This window comes from Zophobas morio, unplaced genomic scaffold (genome assembly GCF_036711695.1).
Source record: "Zophobas morio isolate AGI-343-1 ecotype UQ-CSIRO unplaced genomic scaffold, CSIRO_AGI_Zmor_V1 ptg000100l, whole genome shotgun sequence".
NCBI classification, from domain to species: Eukaryota; Metazoa; Arthropoda; class Insecta; order Coleoptera; family Tenebrionidae; genus Zophobas; species Zophobas morio.
Window position 1 is genome coordinate 163,537 of NW_026972205.1, and position 17,212 is coordinate 180,748.

The 17,212-nt window shown below is 30.8% G+C and overlaps 1 long non-coding RNA gene across 1 annotated transcript; it reads right to left on the minus strand.

The window, feature by feature from the left end:
- Positions 1-6,125: 6,125 nt before the first annotated feature.
- LOC135144447 (uncharacterized) lies at positions 6,126-12,358 on the minus strand. The gene is made up of 4 exons (XR_010283142.1): positions 12,026-12,358; positions 9,493-9,709; positions 9,084-9,396; positions 6,126-8,326 (listed from the first exon to the last, which is right to left on the minus strand). It is a non-coding gene; the product is annotated as an uncharacterized LOC135144447 (long non-coding RNA).
- Positions 12,359-17,212: the final 4,854 nt, after the last annotated feature.

The following is a 17,212-nucleotide window of genomic DNA, read 5'->3' on the forward strand; positions in this document are numbered from 1 at the left end:
AATATTATAAATAGTCTAAATCGATACCACAAATTTTTTATTTAAGTTAAGTATTATATTTGCAATAAGTATAAAAAGTTTAAAATTAATCAGACAAAACTTTTCTCGTCCCTGGAGTACAGTTCAACAAATCCTACATCTTCGAAAAATATAAATTCAACAAATTTTATATTTGTTAATTTCGATTCATGATGCCAAACTGTTAAGAACAATCGGTCCAGTAGTTTCGGAGACTACGGGTCTAATAAAAATTGACACAAACGACAGACAACAGACGATAGACGACAGATGACAGACGACAGACGATAGACAACAAGACAACAGACGGCAGACAACAGGCGACAGACAACAGACGACAGAGAACAGACGACAGACAACAGACGACAGACAACAAACGCCAGACAACAGTCAGATGGAAACGGCAGACCCACTTTTTCGTATTCTTAAGTGTCATGAAACGTCGAGAAGATATAAAACTAGCAATGCGTCGAATGGATTCGATTACAATACTTTCTTACCTTACTCTCAGGAAGTAAAATGTTCACCAGATCGTTAAATATCTCAAAATTAGCAAAAGTATTCGAAATGTCAAGTACAAGGAACGGCAGGGGTAAATTTGGTTATTTGTTAGTTTCGATTGATGATGCCAAACTGTGTTTAGATTTTTGACTTTTTTTTTTAATATTCAAATTGTTTATATTATGGTAGCAGAAATCACATGTGCAAAATTCTCTCTCGTGGATTTTTATAAATTTATCAACATTCTAACACTTTTTCTGCAAATATTGCATCGTACGAGAACCGTTCTATTAGACAGTCGTTCCAAATTCATTTGATGGAAGTGAGGTTACGAAAGCAACAATTGCGGTTTCTAAAGAAAATGTGTATAGTATATGTCAATTTTTTAGGGAAGATTCTGCTAAATTTGAGATACCCGGGACAAAAAGAACGTAAATTATTTGCATGTTTGTTAATTTGATATCTGACGCCAAACTGTATTTAAATTTTTTGAGAATATTTAAAAAATTGTTTTGGGTGGTGTATTGCTAAAAATCATATGAAGAGTATATCACTGTCGCGGGTTTGTCTAATTTTTTCAGCCCTTTAAAACCATTAGTATAGATATAGCACTTTACAAAAATCAATTTCATAGTAAGTACTTTCAAATTGATTTCATATGAATTATAGCACGAATCATAGCAGCCTCTAAATATAAAAACTTTAATAATATCGTTAAATATTTAGATAAACTTTAAACACAAAAACGAATGAAATTTTGTTACTTGTTAATTTCGATTCATGACGCCAAACTGTACCTATCTACTACTTCGAAAATATATTTATCAAAATTTACATTTTGAACTCAAATGGACAAAATCACATACACAGAACTTAAGAATTACAAATATGACGGAATTTATCAAAAAGTGTTCTGTTCCGATTCATAACGTCAACTCTATTACCCACTGAAAATACTTCGTTTTGAAATTCAGATTCACAAATTAAGAATGTTTATGATTTTTATAAACCGTAACTTTCTCTGCTCTTCCTCTCTCTTCCCCTCCCCCTCTCCAAGAAATATAAATTTGTTAATAAAACACTTTTCGAATTTTATGATGCCAAATTGTAGTCAACTGCATAGTGCAATTTCGCGTCAAGGGTCAAATTTGATCAAATTTTACTATTATTGTTACTGTTTTATGATTATGCAATTCTACATTTATGTCTAATAAAAGTCCTTTTCTCATCGCTAAGTATCCCTAGTACTTATCATTAAAATTAAATAAGTTAGCGCCTTTAATGCATGTCATCAGCACACTGCTCGTGTAAAACATTGCGTTGTATTATAGGCAAACAACATTTCATATTCTTAATCTCATAGTTTAATAAACCGGAAATGGTAGTAGGGATTATTTTGGAGGGAATAATTGATGAGTCCAAAATGTATGTTAGACACGTTTCCACTTCAGCTTTATGAGGTGGAACTGAAAATATGAATCCAAACTGTATGTTAGACTTATTTTTTGAAGTCAAACTGTTCGTTGTACATACATATATATATATTTCTTATTATATTACATGTATGTATGTAATGCGAGGTTATTTCCGTTTTTTCTTTCTTTTCTTTAGAAGGGAATAAAACTTGAATTGTTTCTCTGTAACTGTAACAACGTTTTTATTAATGTACTCAATCTAATTCCTAATCCTACCTGTAACAACGAAACAACATTCAAAGTTATTATTCACAATCTTTTATATTATTGCATGAAATCTAACTTGCTTCGTCACTCATTGCGACATGCCATAATTAATCATCACATTCAGAGATCTAACTTACCGACCTAATTGCGCGTTAGATTCAATAAGAGTGAGGATAATTAATCCTTATCCTTACATCTCCCCCCCTTAGATAAAAATTTTGGTACAAAAGTTTTGGTACAAATTATAATACATAAGCAAAAGCAGTTAATAGCTAAGTGCCTGTGGTGGTTTCTTCCTTTGAAGTACTTGGAGCCGGAATGAGTTTGGAGATATGAAATAAATTTGATTCTGATTTTCTATGTGTGGTATCTATTTCGTATATAGAATTTGATATTTTCCTTAGGATTTTGTAAGGTCCAATTCTTAATACATCTAATTTTTTTCGGTTCAATCGGTTACCATTTTCAACATATACTAGTTCTCCGACCTTGAAATTATAATCTATCCTATTTTTGTCATACAGTTTTTTATTGTAGTCGTGATTTTTTTTACTGTTTTCAATGGCAATTGCTCTATCATTCTCTAGATCATTACTATCTTTCTTTTTTTTTCAATTCCTCTGGTAATACTGATGTATCTTTACCTAGTAATAAATATTTTGGACTAAACCCTGTTACTGTATGCTCTGTTTCATTGTATTTATTTACACAGTTATGTGCTATGCTTGTCCATGCACATTTGTTCTTTTTTTCATTTAGTACACATCTAGTTTTATTTACTAAAGTTTGATTGAGTCTTTCATTCAAACCATTCGAGAATGGTGCGTTAACTGCTGTAAAGATCATTGTGATATTTTTTTCTTCTAGGAAATTTTTGAAATCTTTAGAATTTATGCCTGGGTATTGGTCAGTTAAAAGTATTTCGATGTTATGGTTTCTTAGCACATTTTCTGTCAGTTTAATGAAATCCCTCGCGCTTTGTGTCTTTGATGTTACTATGTATGCAAATCTAGTAAAATGATCAACTAGAAGGTGTAAGTATTTTTTAGTGGATCGTGAACCACCGAATGCACCGATTGTATCTATGGAAACCACTCCAAACGGCTTTTTTGCAGGACCGAGATGTGACATTAGGCCAATTTTACTATGTCTTCTTGATTTATTTTGTATGCAAATTTCGCAATTTTTGCAAGCTTTTTCGATATTTTTTGATATATCTTCTGCCGTATAGTAAGGTAGTATTTTGCTTTGCATTTGTTTTATGCCTATGTGGCAAAATTCCTTATGGATATTTTTTTTTAGTTTTTTACAAAACTCTTCTGATAATACAATTTTCTTCTCCTTCCTTTCTTTTCTATAATATATATTATCTTCAAATATTAGATTATTTTTATTATTTGTTAAATTTTCGTTACCCTCTTGGTCTTGTATGATATCCTCTATTTTTATTAGATTGACAATTTTTAATTGATCTTCTTCGTCTTCTTGGGGCTCCAATACTGGGTTTCTGCTTAAGCAGTCTGCTTCCAAGTTATCTCTGCCTGGGCGGTATATTATTTCCATGTCATATTGTTCTAAGTAGAAAGTGAGATCCCCTAATTCTTCGTCCGTTCTAGCTTTAATATTCAATTTTTCTAGTGCCTTATGATCCGAAAACATTTTCAAGTGTTTTCCTATGAGCAAGTGTTGCCAATACTGTACTGCTTCCTTTATTGCTAGGCATTCTAGGTAAATAGCTTTCTTTCTTTTCTGAGATTCATTAAGTTTCTTGGAGAAGTATGCTACTGGTTTTTCTATTTCCGAATTATTATTTAGTTGTGGTTGTTTCATCACAGCTGCTATACCTTGTAAGCTTGCATCTGTGTAAATGTGTATTGGTAATTCCGGATCAAAAATAGCTAAGACCGGCTGCTGGCAGAGGAAATTTTTCATATATTCAAAGGCTTTTTGACATTCTGTAGACCAGGTGAATTTTTGACCTTTTCTTAATAAATTATGTAGAGGTTCCAGAATAATAGAAATTTTCGGTACATATTCATTATAAAAATTTATCTTCCCCAAGAATTGTCGAACATTTTTCTGATTTCTTGGAACCGGAAAATTTCGTATTGAAATCAAATTATCCTTTAGGGGAGAAATTGATTTGTACCCTATTACATGTCCTAAATATTGCACGGAATCCAAGGCAAAGGTACATTTAGAAAATTTTAATCGGAAACCTTCATTCATTATTGCTTCTAGTAATTGCGACAAATGATTAATGTGTTCTTCGAAGGTTTTTGAAAAAATCAGTATGTCGTCTATATAATTGACTGCAAAATCTGATAATTTATGTTTTCTTATTATGTTACTTAATATTCTTTGAAATATAGCTAAGAAGACCTGGACGACCCTCGCACTCCGAATCTGAAGAGTCAAGAAGTCCCAGGATGATTAAAAATCCGGTTGTTCCTAAGCCACTAAACGACGTGCGTCATGATGATATGAGTCATTACCCTGTTTTTGGAAACAAAGGTCGTTGCAGATTTTGCACCACGGGACAAACAAGTGTTCTCTGCGTGAAGTGTAAACTTTGTTTTGTTGAGAAAAGAAATTGTTTTTTTGATTTTCATCATAAAGCCAAATAATAATATTAATGATGTAGGTTACTTTACAAGAGCATGCTCCTTGTTCCCCCTTCACCCCTTGCGGGTGTGTGCTCTCGCAAGATTTTAGAGTTTGCATTTCTCTTATGTGCCCATAGGTGGACATACTGGTTTGCTCTCTGTATTATCAACGGTTTGAACTTCTGCTAACATTTTATGCAACCAATTTTACACAGCTATATCTTTTAAACTCACGTTAAAAAACATTCACTTCACAGATTTGCGTAATTTTAATATTTAACAAACTGTATCTAATATTATATATAAAGAGAGTTGTGAAGCTTTTAACAAACCGCATTTAAAGTTAAATAAATTAATACAGTTGCAAACACTGACAACATTCGAGTAAATTTTCGGAGAACCTTAAAGAAGATTGAAAACAGCGACTACAATGTGTACAGCCATATCTTTTAAACATAATTTAAAGGAAAATCACCTATAGATTTAAGTATTTTTCAATATTTAACAACTCTATTTAAAATTAAATAGATAAATAAGAGCACACACTGAAACTTTTTATTTACTCTATCTTCGTAAATCTTTAATATGTTTTTGAAAGGACTGTTCTAAAATTGTTGTTAATATTTTACTACCAAACGTTGAACAACTACAACTTTTTGTCCTTAATAAAACCCATTTCTCTTGAGTTTGGATTGAATAATTTCATTTGCCACAAAAATGTTCAGTTACAATTTTAACTAAATTATACACATCTTACGGCTAGTTTCATGGCTGCGTTGAACTGTCTTTCAAATTAAACGAACTTTTAACTTCGTTGAAAGAATTAGTTTTCATAGAAGTACCTGACTGTTAATAAATAACTTAAATATTATAATAAAAGTTGCCTTTATAAATGTACCCTATCCTGAATTTTAAAAAGAACCGAACAAACTTATGCAGCTTACAATACACACAGTTTGACACTATGCCATTTTGTAACTATAATATAAGCTCCATATCAAATATTTAACTCGGGAAAATTTACAATTTTCAATGTTTGATACTGCAATAAAAAGCAATCACTGTCAGTAACATTTTATTTTTTTGTGTTTACTATATAACTACAATTTTTGTGAACCAGGCCTACAACTAAAGAATATTAGGAAAATTATTAAGGTAAATGACAAAATTCCAAAAAAACTAACACTACATACATACATATTTATCTCTACTGAATTCAATTGCACAATATTCTCAACTGAAGATTATTACAAAAAATTAAAGTAGAAGACAAAAAAATATACTTATACTTAATTCCAAAAAACTAAAGGTACCTAAATAAATATTTCCATTTAATTCGATATTAAATGCAACTATATAATGACCTAGTTTTACAAACAGCTTGAAAAACTTTCTCAACTGTACGAACAATAGATATTATAAAAAAACTATTAATGTAGAAAATAAAATATATCTAGGAATTCCAAAAATCTAAAGGTACATAAATACTTCTAATTATGAGAAATCGCTACGTTTGGTTCTTATGATATTGTCAATATATATTCAGAATTTAATATCTCCCTTATTAACACATTTACTGTTACGAAAATTTAAATGTAACCTGTCCACAAGTTTCGCTACATAATACGAGAATTTTTTTAACCTTCAAACTACCGGGTGGTGTCCAAATGGACCCCATTGATACAATTTCCTATTTTTTCCCGTTATTTTCTGGTTTAACGATAGTGGTATTTTTAGTAGCTTCAATTAAGGCCTTTTGCTATGCATTCAAAAAATATCAATTGTATAGGTGTAACAGTCTGTTACAAAAAAAAAAAATTAGTCTCTTGGGGTCCGCATGGACCCCACCTGGTTCTTTTTGTTGCCATTTTTTTGTCTATATTTTTGAGATTTTATTGCACCTGCAGGTTTTATTCTGAGAATTTAGTCTTTCAAAAACCATTGTTTTATTCTTTACTAGTTTATAGACGGCGTTGCTGTTTTGATACAGACTTGCAAGCGTCAGTATCGGTGTCAGTGTGACAATTTAATCTCTCTAAAAAATTAAATTTTGTTTTATAAATGGCACCTTATCAAAATCGATATCAGTACAATCCCGCGGACGCTGTTTCGTCTATATAAGTAACAGGGACAGAAATCAAGAAATTTTTGCATTTCCTACAAAAGATTTGTTTGCCGAGTACATTCTACTCCGTACTGTTGAATGTCAGGAATGCTGGAACAAAAAACTGTAACGAAAAATGCTTATTTAATATTGTTATGTAATTTTTTTAACTTGGTTGTGTTTAAAATTAATAAATAATTTGGATTCGCCAAAAATTTTTGATTAATTCCTTAATTTTGGCTAAATAAGGCCATGGGGTCCAAGAGGACCCCATGGCCTTAAAATTACACCCGAAACGATGTGTAATTTTTCCCACCCGGTAGTTTGAAATGATTTAAATAGTTTATTATTTCATATTTTTTAAATTTTGTTGAAACTTTCACGTGTTTTAAAAAATCAATATCTGAATTATATATGGAAATTTTGGAACGCGGTTTCCACCGTTTTTATCTCACCAAACTTCAAAAATCGTACCAGACATATCGTCCACTTTTTTTGTTGGAACTGAGATACAGAAAAAGAAGCATCTAAAAGCTTCTACTAGACAACTTTGACTGTCCCATTTCCAACGTATTTGGTACGATGGAGTTTTATCAACTGAAACAGTGTTCTGCAATTTCCATACATAATTGAGATATTAATTTTGAAAGATACGTTAATGCAAAAATTTCATTAAAAAAAAAGGTGATGATTAAATTGTTTTTAACAAAACTGACCTTGTGCTATGTAGAGAAAGTTGTGGAGATGTTATATTTAAAATTTTACGACCATACGTCCATTAATACTGGAAATATTACCTTCTGAATATGTACTGAAAATCACATGTAAAAGACCTAGCAGCTAGCCTTAATTTGATATTGAATCCAATTAAACGGCGATTTTGTTTTAAAAACAGTTTGAAAAACGTTCTCGACTGAAGAATATTAAAAATATATATAATCAAGGTACAAAATAAAAAACATACCCAGGAATTCCGAAAGAAAAGGTAAATGAATTGAAGTTAACCATACTCTTCAGTGACCTCGTTTAACTAGCAGTTTGAAAAACATTCTTGTTTACAGGAAGTACTTTCGTTATACAGAAATTTAAAGTAGATATTTTTTTGTTTTCTATCAAGTTTTAAAAACTGTTTGCAATAGAGTAGTTTCTTACGTTAATTTTTGCCTTTTAGATGGATTAGAAACTATGGCTTCAAGTTGTTTCGTTGACGGAATTCTTGGTTTTCCTCGAGAATTTCTTGACTTTTTATGTGGTGTTTCTATTTGGGAATGTTCTAGTATCAGCATTGTAATAGACTCAGTTTCTTTACTTAATTTCTTGTCATTACTTGTTTTGTTGGTGTTCTGTATGCTTGTTTTTTTGTACCGTTTTCTTTGATCCTGTGACTACCACATCAAGAAGTGGTGATTTCTCCGCTAAATAATAAGATTCTATTAGAAACAATAACAATAACATCTCGTATTATGTAGACACTTTTTTGTATCGTTGACTGCGTAGATTTATTGTTACCTATTACCCTATTACTTTCAGTAAATTACAATGACACGTAAAATTTTTACTATGACAACTATGTCGCAAAAAATTTAAGCATTCACCATGTTGTACAGATTTCTAAGCACCAAGTGAAAACACATGAACACGTTGAAAGATATAAATCAAAAGCATATTCTTTAATGCAAATACAAATTTACGAATAGAAAATATCAGAAATTGTAAAATCTGTTTTAACTTGGTGTAAAAAATTTGTTCGAAAAAAATTTTTCAAACTGCAGATTTAAAAAGCCCTAATTCAAAATCACTGCTTCATATAATATAAGAAATATGTTAAAGAGACTCATTTTTTGCGCTGTTAACTACCTAACTATTTGAAATATCAAGACACACTAAATAATAACATCGTTTGATTATTATTAATGTAGACCTAATTCGTTAATTTTTTAAACATGACATTAAAAATTTTTAAAGTTACTAAACCAATGAAACCTGCAGCGAGCCGATAACGAAATAAAGTTATGAAAACAGTACCTACATGATACAACGATACAATTTCAATAACGTTAAATAAAAAATGTAAAAAACCCAACCATAAAAAATAAAAAAAATTATAGCCTTACATGCTATCTAAATGTTTAAATCATCAGTTAGATCTTAAACTTCTGAGTCAATACTTACATAATAATTCTTTCGCTAATATGTCTTCGTCAAAATTCTCTATGTGTAACATCTTTTAAATCATAATCCTCCGATTGAATATACCGTTATAGTTCTAAAGATTTTACACGAAATTTCTCCAAATCGTCAGCTTGACTATTAAGTACTTCCAGTTAGGGCAAGTTACGAAATTGTGTGTTTCCCGTATATCTGAGGTCCTAACAGTTATCCTATACATTCGATCATCTTCTTGTCGACGAAACGTCAATAATCTTCTTTCCATTCCGAATCTTTTTCTTGACAAACTTTGGACTTTGGGGTGGTATTTACGCATCTGAAATTACAAAATATATTTGTACTACGTGTATTTTATAAACATTTTATAAAGTATTGCAATATGTGATTACATATTTTTAAAATTTTATTTTACCTTTTTACATCTTTTAGGAATTCTTTCTTTCCTTGTTTTCTAGGTTTTAATTGAAGTCTTAATGATACTGTTGTCAAGGGTGTGCTTTCAGAAATCTCGTCGCTGCTACTCCTGCTGTCCTCGGTGGGTATATGATAACAATCATCCTCACTTAGCTCTCGATCGGCATAAGGACCACTTTGTTCACCATTCGGGATGGTGTATTTTGAAGCTGAAACTGTATTTTTCTTAAGAAAAGCGATTAACTTACACTATCAAATATTATCAACAAAATTAATGATTTCAAGAGTGTTTCCTATTCAGAATGTACAAAACAATATGCTTTTACATCTACGACATGTTAGTCCATCATTATATTTTGCTATAAATGCGTTTTTGAAAAACAATACAAAAAAATTGGTCTGAAGAGTTTAGACAGTACTTCTCTCGCTGTCGTAAACGTGACGACTGCATGCCTATGATGTTTTTTTTTGCATTAGATTTCAAAGCATTCGGTTTTGTGTAGTTCTTGATTAAATCAATAAAATAAATTTGCGCATTCATTAAATTTTTTGAGTCACCCTGTAAATCCAAATCCAAAAAATATGACTGGAATGATAAATTACAAGAAGAGACTCATCATATTTTGCACATTTTAGATAGGATTATTCGGCAAACTTTTGAGCTGACGTCATCAATTTTTTGGAGGCGATAAGCAAATATATTTTGACTAAAAATTTCTTATGCTTTTTATAACCTTAAAACATTTGCAAAATTTCAAAACATTCGGTTCAGTAGTCCTTGATTAAATCAATAAAATAAATTCACGCATTCATTAATTTTTTTGGGTCATCCTGCATATGCATATCCAAAAAATATGAATGGATTGATAAATCACAAGAAGAGGCTCATCATATTTTGTACATTTTAGATAGGATTTAGTCAGCAAAATTTTGGGGTGACGTCATCAATTTTTTGGAGGGGATAAGCAAATATATTTTGACTAAAAATTTCTTCTGCTCTTTATAACCTTAAAACATTTGTAAAATTTCAAAGCATTCGGTTCTGTAGTTCCTGATTAAACCAATGAAATAAATTGACCAATTCATTAATTTTTTGGGTCACCCTGTATATGCAAATCCAAAAAATTTGAATGGAATGATAAATCACAAGAAGAGACCCATCATATTTTGTACATTTTAGATAGGATTTATTCAGCAAAATTTTGGGGTGACGTCATTAATTTTTTGGAGGGGATAAGCAAATATATTTTTACTAAAAATTTATTATGCTCTTTATAACCTTAAAAGATTTGCAAGATTTCAAAGCATTCGGTTTGGTAGTTCCTGATTAAATCAATGAAATGAATTTACCCATTCATTAATTTTTTGGGTCAGCCTGTATATGCAAATCTAAAAAATTTGAATGGAATGATAAATCACAAGAAGAGACCCATCATATTTTGTACATTTTAGATAGGATTATTTGGCAAACTTTTGAGCTGACGTCATCAATTTTTTGGAGGGGATATGCAAATATATTTTGACTAAAAATTTCTTATGCTCTTTATAGCCTTAAAACATTTGCAAAATTTCAAAGATGTTTATTATAACTTTAGGCGTTACCACAAAAATAAAATTCGCAAAATGGAATTTTATAATTTTTCGAAAAAGCTGAATTATATTGTAATGACTAAATAAACTTAAACCAATGTCTTCTACTTTTTGAATTTTAATTTCAGATAAGTGAAAAAGTAAAATGGCCCAAAAAAATCGTGACCGTAAAGTGAACATTGAATTTAATTTTATTGAAAAAAATCCGATTTTATTGAACCCTGGTACCTGTCCAAATTGATACAACCTTGCAACAAACTTCATGACGTTAGCAGTGTTAGCACATCATTTTATTATGAAAAACTCACTTGAAACATACACCAAGTAACCTTCCTTATTTGCAATTTCAACAGTGCATACATTTTTTTTACTTATAGGCGTTGTCATGAAAAAATAAAATTCGCAGAATCCTATTTCATAATAATAGGTCAGGAAAGTTCTGTCTAAATAACTTTTCACTATTTTTTTAAATTTACGCATGCGAAGTAAAAAAAATGTGGAAATTGTTGAACAAAATTTTATAATTTATATAACAAACCATGTAACGAATTGCTTTTTGCCGTGTTAAATGTAATTTTCAAAGAATGAAAGATTTCTTTACAAGATAAATTAGGAACTGGCAACTTTTAGTGAATTTGCTTTTTACTGAATTTATTTTGCGAACTTTAAAATAGATGCTGTTTAAATTAACAGAAATGCATCTATCGATGTAAAATAATTGGAATGTGAATTCACCGTCCACTCTGCCACAAGTTCCATGAAAGTACCGTCTGACCTAAATGTCTTTACATAAAGGGAGGCTGTGATTAATAAGCGTTTCCAATAAACATTGGCTTTCTGCCTCTGTCATATCCTACATGCGCCACTTACAGCCTCCCTTTTACAATTAGATGAAAACTTTGGATCAGACTGTTACGTGCAAACATTAAAAATAAATTTACCTGGTCTTGGCCTCCTCTGATGCCAACATTTTCTTCAGTCCTCGCCGATGCTCCTGGTAGTTCAATGCGAAGAAATCCTGAATGCTCTTTTTGTTCTTGAATAATTTTCGTTTTTCCAATCAACATAACACGTGCCTGTTCCGTATTCATGTTGCACACACAACACATAAGAAGTTGAAAAAGTTTACTGCACTACTGTACTTAATACGACTCAATTTAACGCAAATTAATTTGCCAATGACATCAATCGCAAATTATTGTCGGTGCGGCACCCGCTAAATCGACTTCGTTCGCACTCCTTCGCACTATCGCATTTTTTGTTATTCCTCCCGCGCTGTCTGTGCTTAATAGTGGCAACACAGCTGCACAGCTGGGAATGTTACGCAATATTTTAAATAGAAACACTGCAGAAAAATGTATTGTTTAAAATAAAGGTTACCCATTTGATAAACATTTCACGAGCGTCGGTGTTCGTAACTGCACTCTCGCCTCCTAAAACATTTTAGGGCAAAAGTAAATTTTTACAAACTATTATACTCGTAACTATCGCGTTTCAATATCTTAATTTTCGACATGTCTCGTTTCTCTTGCAACGCAGTAATTTTGTTGCATAGTTTGCTGAATAAGGAAATTCAAATAAATATGATAAGGCAAATACATTCATGCCAACGCCCGAGTATTGTGTAACATAATAAAATTGCTGTGTCATCGTTGGCTTTTAATTTTTAAAGGAAGTAAGGCATACCTATATACGATTGGTCAAAATTTCCGGAACGCCGTTATCTTTTTCGTATCAACTTTTTTTAGTATGTGTGCTCTGAGGTGTCCCAAATAAAATCCAAGGCCTCATGTCCTCAGAACGGATAGAAATTGAAATTTCGTAAACGCTATTGTTTTTAGTTTGAAACTTTAATTCAGTACACTACAAATAAGACCACATACATAATTGGTTTTGGCGGGTGACGCAAATCTCTATTTTTTTAAATTGCAAGGTATATATTTTTGAAAGCATTTTAACAGATGATTCAATTGCGAATCCAATAATATAAATATATTATTTTATTTCTAATTAATAAAAAAATATTTCTAAATATGAAAAAATCCAAGACGAGTGAAATAAAGTAGTACTTTGTTTCAAACTGTTTTGAAAAAGAGTTATTTACGCATATGATCGGAACTAATACAACACATATAAGTGTTTTACATCACTGCAATCCCTACTTTACTGTATATTAAAATCCGTAAAAAAATATTATATACCGTGCAATTTAAAAAAATAGGGATTTGTGTAGTAAATTAAGCTTCCCATTTCAAGTTAAAAACAACAGCGGTCACAGAATTTATTTATATTTGTTGTCAAGAAAAGATGTAAGGCACGTAGTTTCGTTTGAGACATCTTGTACATGATACAGTGTAAAACACTTATTTATGACATTTCAATTTTTTTGCACTTCCGGTTTACCGGGAAATAATCCAAAATTAATAATTTTTAAAAAACGAAGTAGAGAAAAATATTCAATATATCATTAATAAATTCTTTATTTTGTACTACATTGGAAATCCACTGAAGAACAAATTTTAGCAATACTAAACTTCAATATTGAAGAATTAACTTCATATTCTAATCAGTTTTAATACACGTTATCAATTCCGAGACTTTGGTTAATCCTGAATAATAAAAAAAATGGTGCACAAAAATCTGCACACAAGGCGTTAGACCGAACTTCCCGGGCCCCTAAAGCACAATCCAACCTATCTGCCTTCTCGAAAAATTTAAAAAATAAATGATTTTCTTATGATGACGCCCTACAAATTAAAATAATCATTTGTATAGAGTGTTCAAGTGCTAGTAAATCCGCATGCTATGCGTATGTTTCAAAGGAGTTTTTCATCACAAAATCTAGCCATGTGACCTCTATTCTAATAAATATAAACGCATTGATAAACTGCAATTATAGACTCATAATGTTTTGCATATTTTAGATAGTTATGATTTATTCGGCAATGACGATGACCTCATCAATTTTACTTACGATACCTTTGAAACATTTGCAAGATTTCTGAGAATTCGTGTTTTGCAGTTTCATGAATAAGTTGTAAATTGTGAGAAAATTTTAATTTTTTCCCAAAAATCTAGACGTTAAGGATAAAAAATCAAGACTGATTCATAAACCGCAAATTTAGAAGTAGGTTATTTTATAAAATTTGTCTGTCCGTCTGCTCTCTAGCTATGTCGATATATATATGACAAATAATCTGCGAAACTACTGAACTGATTTAAATAAATTTTGATATGAACTTTTATATGTATTTTTGGAATTTTGTGTAGATGACTAGAAAAATTTGTCTAGTTATCTCAAAATTTTACAAATTAAATATTATTTAAATTTTGAAAAGTATCACATTTCTATGTGTGCTTCAGGTTTATGAATCAGCTTTGATCTCTACTTCTCGGGTGTAAGCTAAGGAAGTATTGTAAGAGGATCCATTGGACGAATTGCCACTTTCATGTTTTCTCGACGTTTCATGATCCATAGAACCCGAAAAAAATGATCTCCCGTTTCCGTCGGTTGTTTATGTCGTTTTTTGTTCCACAGATAATCTCTGAGACTACTCGACCGATTGCTGTCAAATTTTGTATGTATATTAGGAATAGCATGTAAATTCTAGATAGTAAAACGTCAACCAAAATTTGCCTCTCCATTTCCACCACCAATGCGATAACGTCATCTCCAAAATTTACAATACTGAAAGTTAGATTTTATAAAATCCACTTGTGGTTTATGAATCCCTGTTAGGTTTTCAGCCTATTCATAAAGATTTAAAAAAATCAAAATTTAGTAACATTTTGCAAACTAACTTTGAAACTGCAAAACCCAATGGTTTGAAATCTTGCAAACTTTTTAAGGGTGTCACGAGCACGTTAATCATAATTTATCCGTATATCCCCAACAAAACGAATGATGACATCATCTTAAAATTTTATCATATTATAAATACGATATAATTTTATCATATTATAAATGTATAAATATTTTTTAGGATTACTTATAGAGGGTAACTCAAAAAAAATTATGAATTAGGCAATGTATTTTATTGATACGCATAGCATACCCCTTTCCATGTATTTTAACAGTCGATACCTATTTCTTTTTAACTAAGGGAAAGTTTGTCTAGGTAACTTTACACAAACGTTAGGATTTTTTACCATATACCATAAAAGATTATGATACATTAGCAGTGTGGACGAACGTTGTACTTTAAAATGATGTACGATTTTCTATTCAGTATTCATTTATTTTAACTAAATGTGAAAAGAAACACCGTGCTTTGTAAATTCTGAACATTGTACTTATAAATGACGGACGCATAACTTTGTAACTTGTGAACGTCGTGCCAATGGCATAATAACTTATTAGCGAAGGCCCGTCGTTACTCGAAAAAATTAACGAATGAAGCAATTTATATATTTTACTGGCCAAATCAAGAACGTTCACACCATCTCCTCAAAATTTTGTTATTAATAAAATAAATACAAAAAAATAAATATTAGATATATTAAATCAGAAACTGCAAAGCCGAATACTTTGAAATCTTAGGTTGGAAAATGTACATACATATAAGTTTCTACAGAGGAAGTGACTAAGCTTGCGCTCCTTGATACCTCATTAGTAGAGTCCGGAATTTTATGCACGAAATTTGGCCAACATATGTGTAGGTATATATGTGCAGAAAAAATAAGAAAATATGTTTTAATTTTACGAAAATATGAAATTTTTTTATAAAAATAGGCATACATTTTGTACTTTTTTTTTATTGACCATACAATAAACTGGTAGTATATCCATAAGTCTAATAGGTTTAATTTAAAACAATATTGTGCCATATTTTAAAAACTTTATTTTACAAAAAAAAACGCGACTAAATAACAAATATTTGTAAAAAAAACGAGTACAATGATACATCAAAAAACACTTAAATGTCGGCATTAATATTATAACTTATAACTTGCAACTATATGTTTTTCAATGTTTTCAATTAAAAAATTAAGTCGCCTATCACACAAAATTTGTTTATAGGTGGAGAAACTCCTCTTTACATCCACTGATGTAATGGGTGCAAACAAGAGCGCTAATTAAATTTCGTGCTGTTAACCTCACTACTAGAACCTCCATTATATATTTTAGCTACCTTTGATAACAAAATTGATTCTTTTCTAGTACTTCCTTAAAATTTTTATTTATAAGTTGTCCTATATTTCCCTTTACTTTTTTAATGCTAAGTTAGAACTCTGTAAGAAAAAGTTAAACTTAGTAGTTGCTAAGATAAGACTGATTTTGACAAACGTGATCCTTCTAATAAAATAGAAGGTAGGTGGGCGGGTTAAAATAATATCGATTGTAGCAAATGACATAGCCTGTAAAAAAGAGAGGGTGGGCCGGCGGGGCTAGTACCTGCTAAGATAAAACTGATTTTGGCAGATGAGATACCTCTAAGAACAGAGAGGGCGGGTGAGCGGGGCTAGTACCTGCTAAAATAAGACCGATTTTGGCAAATGACATGCCCTCTAATAAAAAAGAGGGTGGGTGGGCGGGGCTAGTTCCTTTTAAAATATATGTATATCTGAGAATTGTTTGGGATTTTTTAAGCAACTTTTTCAATAACTCAATTTTTCAATACACCCCATTTTGAAATTTTCGATTGTTTTTGACAATTTTCGAGATTTAACCAAAGACATTGTCATGTATATAGATTTCGACCTTTAGAAGTTAAAAGCGCCGACACTTGCAATAAAAAATTTGCGGTATGCTTCGAAAATCTAAAAATTGGCAGAATATGTGAAAATATGCAAAAGATACGAAAATATGTGAAAAATATTGATACATGCAAAATATGCAAAATTTAATATGTGTCAATCAATTCCTATTTACCTAATTGGCCTAGATCCGAAAGCATTTAGGTGTAGTATGAACAGTCATCAATATGCAAATCTCATAAATTTCGGACTCTACTCATTAGTTATCAGTTATCAGAAGCTACAGGGAAGTTGTACGGTTTTTTTAGGACCATACACGCAAATTACTTTCACCTACACAGAGTGTTCTATTTTTCAGGTGCAACAGAAAAATTAGTATTTTCAAATGGTGCATCCTATATATTTTTAGATATTTTAATTTATCTCTCTTT